Source organism: Dama dama, chromosome 7 (assembly GCF_033118175.1).
Source record: "Dama dama isolate Ldn47 chromosome 7, ASM3311817v1, whole genome shotgun sequence".
Lineage (NCBI taxonomy): Eukaryota > Metazoa > Chordata > Mammalia > Artiodactyla > Cervidae > Dama > Dama dama.
Window position 1 is genome coordinate 37,337,706 of NC_083687.1, and position 9,261 is coordinate 37,346,966.

Genomic DNA, 9,261 nt, shown 5'->3' on the forward strand with positions numbered 1-9,261 from the left:
CTGTTGAGCAAGCTGAGCAACCCTAATCCAGTCACACTGCTCCAGTCTCAGTAGAGACTCAGTCTATTTGGAGGATTTTATAATTTGGGGACCTACCAGGGCATGTGTGTAAGGCCAAATAATTAATGACAAGGATACTTACTCTAAAATGAAGAGAGAATGGTATCTCACTTCTCAGATAAATGTGTTACTCAGTGTCTATGTGACCAATTGTGCAATTGTCCATAGGGCCCAGGTGGGGGACAGTTGACTATTAACTGAGCTGGATTTGTTAAACCCAGAGTGATAGAATGTATGAAATTTTTGCAAGATGCAGGAAATGAGGATGCAGTGGAGTGTGGGTGAAGACAGCCACTGGAGGACGATAGAGCCCCTTTATGTTTGTACCTTCTTCAGTCTCAACCTTTGTGCCACCCAGAAATTTCTATGTTGAAATCCTGACTCCCATGGTGATCATGTTTTATAGGTGGGGACTTTGGGAGGAGATGAAGGATGGAGCTTCCTGGATGAGATGACTGCTTTTATAAATGAGACACACAGAGTTCTCTAGCTCTTTCCCGATGTGAGGATACAATCAGAAGTGTGATACAATCGGAAGAGGGCCTTATATGATCACACTGTGAAAATCCATTTCTATTGTTTATAATTCTATGATATTTTGTTACAGCAGCCCAGGAGGACTAAGACAGCATCCTAACAATTTTTAGGCAGTTCAGTAAACCTCATGCTATTTAGGTAGCCACATGCAAAGCACTTATACTGTCTGTTGTAACACTGTGACAATATAAGAATCGGCTGACAGTTTGTGGCTTGCTTTCATAAAGAATTCTCAGAATTCAGTCTTCTTGGTTGCTTGACCAGCACAATGAATAATTATCTAATGCTTTGATTCTTATAACTTGACCCAGAATAATTTCATGTGATTCTTAAGTAAGCTCTTTAATGGCCTTTGTCAAGTCAGTTCCTTCTTTTGATTTTCTATTAAGTGAAGATAAAAACATTGACAAATTTCCTTCTTAGATTTTGACATCTGTACAGAGTCTGTGTTTATTTTGTTTCAGATGACATCCATTAAACCCAAACATGCTTTTAAAAGCTATAAAACTCAAAGAGGCTTGCAGTGGGATGGATCATCACTAACCATCTCAGGACTGGCTAGGATAGTTGTAGGCTTAGCACGAGACAAATTGGCACTTCAGCATCTGGAGGTAGGTGTCAATCTTACTTGTGTCCCTGTGCAGGCAGTGGAACATTTTATAAAAAGCAGTTTTGTTCACATCATCATCTTCCGACATCAGGGAGGAGATTTCTGACCACACTGGATAAGGAGGTCTCCTTATCCTGGTCTTCAGAATGAATCTAAGTACCCAAAAGATAATGAATTATTATAAGTTTTATTAATATTTGCTCTTCTTTCTTCCTTCTTATTATCAAATTAAGATTGGGGAAGACGTATGAAACTATCTAGACATGGATTTGGAGCCAGTGTTTTGGAAATATATTAGCAATCTAAAATCAAGAAGCAGAACTCAAGTGTGAGTTTGGTTTTGACTTTCTCTTTCCTTCCTTCCCACTCTCATCCTTTGGTTTGAAGAGGACAAAGAGAGAATACCAGCAGAAGTTCAGTAGCAGTTGACCTGGATTACTTTGAAGAAAACATTGATATTGCAAATTCTATTCTCCAGTTCTCTTACCCATAAAAGTATTTCAACCACATGTGCCCAGCAAGAGGCTAGCTTTTGGTGGAATTGTGTGCAATGCAGGGGATGCTGCATCTGTCAAAATTGTAGTTGAATTCTAATTCACTTACAATAGAATCAATCATTATATATGGTTAGGCTCTCGCTTTATGTAACAGGGATTAGAATATAGAAGGCCTGAATCTTGTCCTTATAAAGTGAGATGTTTCAAAACTCATTCCTCAATACAGAGGTCATCTCTTTCATTCATGAGAAAAGCAAAGAAGCCTTCAGGAGATGGTTCACCTTTTTTTGTATCTGCTTTCCACCTTCTAGAAGTACTTTGGTCTTTTCCTCAATCTCTGCAGCCTTTGACAAGTGATCAGGTGAGGAAAGATCAGGTCTTTCATGCCCTGCAGCTCTGTGACTAGGTGATGCAGAGGTTCATCCCAGGAGAGCAGCAAACTGAGTACCAACCTAATAAGGATTTCATCCTAAGCAACTACAGGAAACAATCTCATTAAAATAAACAAAATTCAGTGGGCTTGGTAACATGTGGTCTTTGCTCAGGGAGACTGAGCAAACTAAAAACACCCCTTATTATTTCTGTGAATATGTGAAATTTTTTTAAAGGTGGTAAAGATGTAAAACTATAAAACGTATGCTATTAGTTTATACTTTGCTCAAATTAAAAAAAAAGACATTTAAATAATCCTTTAGATGAATTCTGATTTAGAACATGAAATATTTTCTTTTTCCCTCTGAAATTCTACCATCTGCTCAGGGAGTTCTTCTATATTTGAATGCTTTGCTTGTCCAGGGAGAGAAATCTAAATATTTTGTTGGAATTCAATATGTTCCTAGAGTACCTGGCCCAGGAAACATGGATTCTACCCATGCCCACATCATTTTCACCCAATGATTCATTTGTACTAATGAATCAAATCCTTCATTAATATATTCATTTTCTGATTGGTAGTTTGTTTCATGATATTTGAACAAAGAAACAATGAAGAAGACATGAAATTCTTAAACACATTTTCCTCAATCCATACCAACACCAGTCCCATTTGCTATGAGAGCAGTCTTTTCTCTTTATATGTGTAGGGGGAGAAAATGGCACAGTATTGTCTTTAGTAACAGCATCAGTGGGATTCACAATAGAGGGTTTTCCCCCTAGTTCACTACTACGAGGACTGGACATGAAACTCCCAGAGGCTGAGTATCTCTAATTAAAAGGCTTGATTTCTTGATGGCCGTGAAATACTTTAGTGGTACAGGAAATAAAGAGCAGAGAAGAATTGAATAGACATTGCAATAGAAACATAATGGGAAACTGAGGAGCTATAATGAAATTCAGACACTAGGGTGAGAGCAGCATAGTTTTCAAGGGGGCTTTGTAGCTTAAAGATGAAGAGTGAGCACTCTGAGTTGGATGAAACCTAGACTCACTGCTTATTACCTGTGTGATGGGTGCAAATCCCATAAATTTTCTAAACCTTGGTTTCCTCATCTCAGAATGTATAATAAAAGTCATTGTGCTACAGGATTTTTTGTTAGGATTAAACATAACAATGAACACTGAGCACTTTGTAAATGGCAACGTAACAACTCTCAATAAATTTTAAGTTTATTTTAAATTCATTAAAAAAAAATCCTCCTCCTCCTTCTCCTTGACCTTCTTCTTTCATTTTATTATCTCAATTATTAAGATGCTGAGCAGATAGAAAGAATGTTGATATTATTAACAAAGTTTTAGTAAGAGAATAGATTTTATTTAAGAGAAGATGTATGTAAAAATATTTTAGGTAATGTTAGGATTGGGTTAATGTGGGAATCAGAAAGGAGCAATTATAATGAAAAACAGTTGAGGCTGGGATAAATGATTGAGGCTTGATTTGTAGACTGTGTTTTCATCAGAACAGAGACCATTGTTGCAACCATGAGAAGCAAAACATAATATTTTTTTTTTCATCAGGATGCTATATTTTTTATTTTTTTGTCAATGTATGGCAAAACATAATATTTTATAGGACATTTGGGGAGGAGACTCATAATTAAGAATAAAAGTGACAGAGGAATCATTGAGAATGATAAATGAAGTAGGTTTCAGAGAAGCAGAAGAATCAGGAGAGCCTTGAAAGTCAGAAGCAATGTCTCCAGTGGTGCAGTGTAGGAGTGACTCCCACGTAGGTGTCACTGGTCACAAGGAATACTCAAAACTGTGGTTGTATTTCTTATAAATCCATGAATTCTACCAACCTCTTATTTTACACATAGCATTTTCATTCAGCCCATTCTTTCATACAGTATAATTGCTACAATCCTGGGCCTAATGCATTGATTAAACTAAGGTTATCTGCATGGGAATTTATAGATCTGTTATTTATTTGCTACTACAGATCTTTAGTCATCACTTGATTCCATTCAAACGTATCAACTGTATAAGGTAATTTCTCATTGATTGCTTAGTATTCTTCCACATTTCTCTGCATGTGCAGTTACCATTACCCTAGTAATCTAAAGCCTAGTAACACGAGTGCACTGTCTCAGCTGGCTCAGGTGAAAAACCCAGATAAAATCCTCACCTGTGTATGTTCAGCTTCTTCTTTGTTATCAGGGTTAATGATGGATTTGGTGTGGTAGCTGTTGAGGGCCTTGGAAATGAAGTTTTTGCCCTGGCCATACTGTTTATCCTGGGAGTGATCAAGCACATTCAATCCCCTAGGGTTATTTTGGCATTCAATAAACGAGTTCATTACCAGAATATTAACACAGCTGATAAATGTATAATTTTTTAATGAAGGTTACATAAAAACTGAACATCATTCTTTTCCCTATTTTTCCCATAATCTCTATAAACGATTGTTCTTCATCTAACTTTTCTAAACTTGAAACTCTTCCCTCCTTTGCTCTTCCCTCGCTTAATTTCATTCTTTCCACAGTTAATATTGGGACAACAATCACTAAAATTACCACAAATATCAAATATTCAATGTTTTATTAACTATCTTTTTTTTTTTTTTTAGTATTTGAACCAAATATAGTGCATATATACCTAGATGTAGCCATTTAGTCTCTTGTTTACTGTGGGTTGGAACCAATATACTCCCTTAATAGGAGTTTTAAAGTTATAACTTTTCTCTTATTAATCTCTGAATCCATACACCTATAGCTTAGTGTTCACCATAGATGCAGAATACAATGTTGTTGATGATGACAAAATGTTAATTTAGAAAACATGGCATAAAATTATGGGAAATACTAAGCAATGGACTTAGAATAAAAACAGCAAAAACCAGCTAACACATAGATAGAGAAAAACTCATCTTTAGAGGAAGTTGTGAACATTTATGAGATTACTTGCAAGTTTGGGGAAAAAAAAACAGCAGTCAAAAATGGGGGATGACAGAAAAACTACTCAGTAGAAAGAACTACATGAATTTAACAGAAACATGGAGCAAAAATTTGTTATCAGTGTCTGCTCTACAGTGGGCTCCTTGAGTAACCTAAAAGAGCTAACATACAACTTCCATACTTTCATCAGAAAGAGAATGATTGGTCCCAATTCTAAGCCAATCCTCTTGTACTCTAACCTATTCATTGCCAATCTTAGAAAAATGTTCAGTAGCTTTTTTAAAACTATCATCATTTTGTTTTCCTGACATGGATTCAGTATGTACTGTGGTTGGAAAAGGGCCTTTATGAAGATTAATTAAGGTTAAATGAGCTCATAGGGTGGGACACTGATCAAGTAGGATTAGTGTCTTCATGAGGAGAAACACCAGAGAGATTTCTCTTTTGTCTCTGTGTCTCTGTCTCTGTCTCTCTTTCCCACTCCCTCAACCTGTGAGGACACAGGGAGAAGCCATCCTGGGAAGAGAGAGTTCTTACCAGAAACTGACCTTGCTGGTGCCCTGATCTGGGACTTCTAGTCCCCAGAACTGTGAGGAAATAGGTTTCTATTGTTTAATCCACTGAGTCTATGGTATTATTTAATGGGACTCCAAGCTTCCCTGGTGGCTCAGGTGGTAAAGAGTCTGCCTGCAATGCAGGAGACATCGGTTCAATCCCTGGGTTGGGAAGATCCCCTGGAGAAGAGCATGGTAAGTCACTCCAGTATTCTTGCCTGGAGTGCCACAGTCCATGGGGTCACAAAGAGTAGGACACGACTGAGCGGCTAACACACACCTTCAAGATGACAAGTACAGGTGCTTTAAACTTATTTTGGAAATTTAAAAATTAAAATTAATGAAAGGAAATTGAATCAGATATTTCACTCTTTAAGAATCTTTGAGATTTCATGAAACTGATCCTTTCTTTGATTTATACATCTTATGAGCTGATGCCTTGTTTGACTTAGAAAATGTGTTATTTGAAGTTTGGCTGATGCAGCCTTCTTGTTTAAAGGATAAAATAGCCCACTCACTTTCACCAAGGTTCCTTATGGAAATAAGCAAGAAGTACAGTACTTACAAATTCACTGAACATTTCCCAGGCGAGCCTATAGTTGTAGTTAGCCACCGTGGTTGCTGTATCAAACAGGTTTTGAAGAGGCATCTGGCACTTGCCAGGTGGGTTTTGACAGAGGGTTGCAGGGACGACACCCTGGCACAAGAGTGGATTTGACACCACCAGCAGCAGGAGCAGGCAGAACCCTGAATAAATAAAAACCAGAGCCACTCTGAGATGATGCATTAGCCCAAGGTTAGCAAAAGCCATCCTATCCAGTGAAGCCTCATCTCTCCCTGTTGCCCTGAGCGGGATTTGGTGATGTAGCAGCTGGGGTGAGGAAGAAGCAACATCTTCCATTGTGTAAATTTAGATGGATGATGATATTCGCACAGATATAGTTGGAGAAGTAGGTTACACCCTGCATTTTTATACTGCTCCCAGAAGTGCTCCTTTGCTCTGCAAACATTTGGAGCTTGAATTAATTCTGAGCCAGAGTGTTTAGGTCATTCTCTAAAGATAGTTGAATGTCTTGGGACTTTCTGCAGACTCTCAGCAGCATACTCCTCTAGGAGTTTGTAACTTTTTCACTCTACATTGACTAATGCTTCCATTTTAGACACTGAAATGGAAAGAATAGTACAGTTGATCTGTGTGGTTTACCATCACGCTGAGGAAGAGTAACCACATGACTGCTTGATTGCTACTCTTGAATGCAAAAAGAATACTCAGAGAAAAGGATATTGTCGCTTGAATCTGCTTACCCACCTTAATAACACCATGGATTTCCTTGATACTTTGCCAAAAGTTTGAAAAATTTTGTAAAATTTGTGTTACAATGATCCTGTGAGATAGCCTTGACATTCATTATATCACCAAATTATACCAATGAAACAGTAAGACTTAGAGTGGGTGAGTGATTTTCCTAAGTCTCATTATTAGCAGATGGAGGTGACTGGGCACCATGATGTCATCTTTTCACTTCTTCATGGCATATCACACAACCTTGTGGGCTCTCAGTATACAATGCAGTAGAGACCTGGGTTTGATCCCTGGGTTGGGAAGATCCCCTGGAAAAGGGAAAGGCTACCCACTCCAGTATTCTGGCCTGGAGAATTCCATGGACTGTATAGACCATGGGGTCACAAAGAGTTGGACGTGACTGAGCTGGTGATGGTGTTGGTGATGGACAGGAAAGTTGGTGATGGAAATGGAAGCCTGGCTTGCTGTAGTCCACGTGGTCTCAGAGTCGGACATAACTGAGAGACTGAACTGAACTGAAGGATAGCAGAATATCATAAATTCAAATGTAATTGATCATTTATTGGTAGATGGATAACTATATGAATTATTTGGGTTAAGATATAATTTGGTGATCATATAACATATCTGAGTATCCAATATATGACTGAAGAGGGTCTCAGTGAATCATCCATACCGTAAACTGAAGGAATCAATTATCAATGGATAACTATGCATTAACCTTGTAGTTTAATGAGCAAAATAAACTGATAAACACTATTGTCCTTTTCTCAGTATAATAGCAAGCTATAATCTCTGCCTGTAACAATTTTAGGTGCTATAGTGCCCAAGCATTGAAATTTGGGCTGTTTCTGGAAATGTATAGATATGAGCCCTGCTCCAGTTTTTGTTCTTGATGTTGGTGTCTTCTGTTCTCTGGTCCACTAAGTCCCACGGTTTCTCTCCTGAGGATCATCTGGTTCTCCTTTTACACATGTGTTTGTATTTTGGTTTTCCTATTGATTCTCTTGTTCTTTTGATCAGGCTACCCAGGCTCTTGATGGTTTATTTCTTACACCCTTTTGTGCTTTGTTTCCCTGGTGCTTGTTAGTGTATTTGCTTTCATATCTACCTCTATTCCTGAATTTCAGTATCTATAGCTGCCCTACCCTATCCTCTTGCTGTCTAAATTTTGGCTTTTAGCATCACCATGTTGTTCTGAACTTCATTTACCTTTTGGTCCAGTTTCTGGTATTCAAATTAAGCTGGATTTTCACATCTGGCTGTTCTTGGCACCTCAAGCATCTTTGAGAAGTTAGCTTTCTCTCTATGCAATACTGCCCCTTAATTTGATACCATTGTGGACCTTCTATAATTTCACTTCCTGCCTCATATTTTATCTTTGCCTTTTTCTAGCTGCTGTAAATTCAGTACTATGTGTCCTTATGTTGGTATTAATATTTAAGCTAAATTCTTTTTTTTAATAAATTCTTAACCTGATGTAGCAGATAATTAAAAGGAATAAAATCAAAATAGTAATAATAAATCCCCCCAAATTATAATCCATAAATGCTCCCATTTTAAAAGATTTTCCATCCAAATATTATAATAATATTAGTAGAATTTATTTTTCTTTTACCTACATTCATTTTGTAACTTTCAATGGACACTTAATGATTTCCAAATTAATTTAGGCACCCACGATATACAATATGTGGTGTTTATTGTGTAAGGGTAGCAGTGACAATCTTTGAAGATTTGTTGTTTGATAGTGAATAGTCAGCCCCAGGCCACTTCTCTTTGCTTATCAAACTGACTAGTTATGATTGCATTTGCAAACATGAGTGAGTTCAGAGGTTTCTTCAATCTATCACTAACTCCTAAGAAAGATGTTTTTTAAGGTACTGACTGTATAACTAGGCATTTGAGAAATGCTGCAATGTTTTAAATGACTCATGAAAGCAGAAGAATATTTTCTGTTGAAGTTCACCTGAAGATGAACTTGATTTTGACTATCAGTAATAGAATATTAAGCTTTTGAGGTAGTCAATGAGATCCTCTAAGACAGAATAACTGTATAAGACTTTTTTCTTTCATTAATTTATATCTTTTGCAATTTTAGAACTACAAGGAATATTCTTCAGGGGGGAAAAGCCACTGGAAGTGTCAATTTCACTAAGCAATCAAGAGTTAGCTTATTTTCAATTAAATGAAAATGCTGCATGCAATGCTATTTACAGAGACTCTTGGTATATTTCTTAATTCAGTTCTTAAAAAGTAAAACTATTTTTTCAAAAACCAGGGAAAATTCTAAACTGTGAATGCCAACTGCCTGGAACAAATATTCACTGTGTTTCTACTGCATCTACTAGTAATATCTACTGATGTT

General features: G+C 37.2%; 1 pseudogene; it reads right to left on the bottom strand.

The window, feature by feature from the left end:
• Positions 1–1,172: 1,172 nt before the first annotated feature.
• On the bottom strand, positions 1,173–6,491 carry LOC133059322 (chorionic somatomammotropin hormone 1-like; annotated as a pseudogene).
• Between the last annotated feature and the right edge of the window lie 2,770 nt (positions 6,492–9,261).